The sequence below is a fragment of the Lactuca saligna genome, chromosome 8 (genome assembly GCF_052625555.1).
Source record: "Lactuca saligna cultivar CGN05327 chromosome 8, ASM5262555v1, whole genome shotgun sequence".
In the NCBI taxonomy this organism is placed as follows: Eukaryota; Viridiplantae; Streptophyta; class Magnoliopsida; order Asterales; family Asteraceae; genus Lactuca; species Lactuca saligna.
In genome coordinates, this window is record NC_136424.1 from 214,364,982 (window position 1) to 214,368,336 (window position 3,355).

General features: G+C 32.0%; 1 long non-coding RNA gene across 1 annotated transcript; it reads left to right on the forward strand.

The window, feature by feature from the left end:
- Positions 1-1,160: 1,160 nt before the first annotated feature.
- Positions 1,161-2,925, forward strand: LOC145011449 (uncharacterized). Its single transcript, XR_013664112.1, has 5 exons — positions 1,161-1,747; positions 1,945-1,997; positions 2,090-2,138; positions 2,581-2,653; positions 2,787-2,925. It is a non-coding gene; the product is annotated as an uncharacterized LOC145011449 (long non-coding RNA).
- The last annotated feature ends 430 nt before the right edge of the window (positions 2,926-3,355 follow it).

Sequence of the window (3,355 nt, forward strand, 5' to 3'; positions counted from 1 at the left end):
ATATTAGATAATCGATTTCTAATTTGTTGTTTATTTATTATAGGTATAATGGTATTTCCTTGAGTTGATTCTATGGGTATTGGTTCTTCTCCTATAATTTTTCCATAATATATAATATTTTTTCTAGAAAAGAAGTTTTTTAGTGTGTTATTTCTAAAATTATGTTTCTCGGATAGTGTAAAATATGATTTTCTTATAGCATCTTTATTGAAATTAATTTTATTAATTAAGGCGTCAAAAATATATCCAGATTCATTTTCTTCATTGTTAATAATTATTGGTGAATTTTCTATTTTTTAAGACATATTTTATAGCTTTAAAAATAATAATGAATGAACGAACGTATGAATAATCATATTTATAATAAAAATGATAATAACAAAACTTAGCTCTGATACAAAAATTAAAAACATAATGGAATTAATAGAAAGTTATGATAGAATTATACTTGAATGATGCGTCAGGATGGATTCTTTAAATTATAAGAATGAATATATGGATAATCTTGGGTATGTTTGGATAGGGCTCTGCTATTCAGAAATAGAATAACTATTTCAACAGAGGAAGAACTTTGAGATCAACTCAAGTTTTAAACACTCAAACTTAACTTGTTTATTCCATATGGGCAAAGGCTCTATATATAGGCTCAAGAGATCCGGTTACATATTTGAGTTGCAATCGTTTGATTGCAATACACAAATTATTTTACAATTTAGCCCCCTAGATTATGGAGGGACTAACACTTTATGTTACATGACATTCTAATACTACTGACATCTATTAAATTATTCTACCGATACTTTTAAATAATTACATTCATAAAATTCACAATCTAATTCCTCCATGCATCACCTTTTTTGTCATTTAGTGTTTTTGAAGCTTTTGTTTTTTGTTGTCTTTTATTTATTATTATTATTATTATTATTATTATTATATATATTAAAATTATCAATCCTTAGCTACAGTAAATTGCTAAGGATTTGACAAAGATGGTCCTCTGATTATGGCAATTGTTGAAATTGGTACTTATTTATATCTGTATGGTCAAGTCTAGGAGGTCCTTTTTTTTTTTTTTTTAATTAAATTAGAGCTACACACGTGTTAATCCTATCTGCCTTTCACCGTCTCTATATGCCAATCGAATTAAGATCAATATCATTCTTCTTCGCCGCTATCTCTTGATTACATTACTATGGTCTCACATTTTACTTTATCCTACCCAAATCGAGTCTCCTCCCTTCTTCTACCTGCTGCTACCTCCACCGCTTCTGGCGATGTACTGACAACCAACCACCGGACTTCGCTGTTTACCCTCTGCTCCACTACCGTCTCCACCAGAAAAAAGAATGACGCCCCCGATATACCATCGCTGCCTCGCTTTTTTTGTTTATCTCATTAATTTCCACATTAAATTTGTCGACTCTACTAACAGAAGCCGCACGTTCTTCTCAACCTAGCAGCTTCTGATTGGAAATCAAGAAGGAATTCAGGTTGCCCCGTCTCCGATGAAGAAGCCATCGTCACTGTTCGTCGCGAGAATCAACGTAGATGCGATCGATGGGTTTGCAAATTCTAGGGTTTGTCATGGTTCTGTTGATTGATTAGATTTTGATGACCCCATGACCCAATTTATGATCAAAGATGAGGTTGATAAATGGAAAAATGAAGGTACGAACCGCAGGGTTCTCGATTCCTCAATGATCACCACCGGAGAGCGCCGCCTCGATTTTTGATAGCCTAATATTAGGTAATTATCACAGATTCAAACAATTGTATATACATTCCTCTTCAGTTCCTTTAGATTCCATCTACATTGATAACCTGATATCAGTTGATTATCGGGTTTTTTCTATTTGACGATTTTTCTTGATTTTGTTTATATTTACTAAAGTTGATTTGTGCTTAAAAATTATTTATGAAATTGGTTGCTTGATACGAAATCAGGTACGCAAACGACAGAGGATTTTTTTTGTTGGTGGACATCATATCTTACCGAGGTAAAAGATTTACTTGCTTCTTTCTCTCATGTTTCTATTCATGTATTGTGATTGCTTTCTGGGTCATCTAAAAGATTTTGTCATTTTTGTAGGTTTTTGGTTGCTAAAACATCGACTGAGGAAAGGGGAAAAACAAACCAGGTAGGGAGATCATTAACAAAGGACTATTAGTTACCTCTCCAGCGATTCACCTTCATTAACCCTGGCTTTCTCTCTATACTATCAAATGAATGTTATCGACAACATCCCCAATGGAAGTATTATGATGTATCTATACTCGCGTGCTATTTTTAGATTCCTAGCTTCAAAATTGGTTTCCAGGTCTCAACTCTTTTCTTATATTTGATGCTCAGTTGCAGTGACTCACAGAAGGAATCAGTGGCTGCTGGAATATGTTTTTTACTTATTTCTTCTCAAAATAGACAAATAAAATCTTCATGATAGAATTTCTCCGTCAATTGTTAACCATCGACACAAACTTGAAATTAATGTCAAGTGTTTATTATAGACTTGTTGAAAGAGATCAATCATGTAATGTTGAATTACACGTGCTTCTTTTTTAAAAGTATAGATTTTTGTGTAGGTACTTATACGTGAGTAAATTGGTAACAGTGAGTGGAGGTTCAGGTGCTTTTCTACGCCTCATAATCAATCCGGTAACTTTTTTATAATATCATTTTTGGATCTTTTTTTTTTAATTCATTTGCAAATACAAGAGCTCGATTAATATATACGTATTTTTAGTATATATTTGCTCTAGCTTTTATTGGATTTTTTTATCAACATTAGGAATCCTTCATTGATGAAGTTAATTAGAGGAGCAGTAGCATGGGTTCTTTCGACATCATATGTTGTTGGTCCATTAGAGACTCTAAGAACTCATTTGATGGTAGGGAATTGTGAAAAATTATCAAGATATTATGCAGAGTGAAGGCTGGAGTAGCCTCTTTAAGGGAAATTTGGTCAATGTCATTCATGTTGCTCCCAACAAATCCATTGAGGTACAATTTTTTCTTTTCCTATTTAATCTTCATATGGTTTGGTTTAACTTATTATTATTTTTATTTATATTTTTTTTAGCTTTTGAAAACATCACTCACTTCATTGATACGTTTTTTAAATTCTTCATAATAGGTTTAAGAAATCCATGCAACTTAACATAGCTTATTAACTTCTGAGAATTGCATATGCTTACTATGCTTATTCGCATCAAATCATTTCTTAAGTTAACTTAATTGTGTGATTACTGTTGCAACATACAACATTGAGGTGATTTTGAACTGATTATAGTTATAATTTTCGAACCAATTACCATTGCATGTGGATAAAAATGTTCTATGGTTTCCATTCTTTCACCA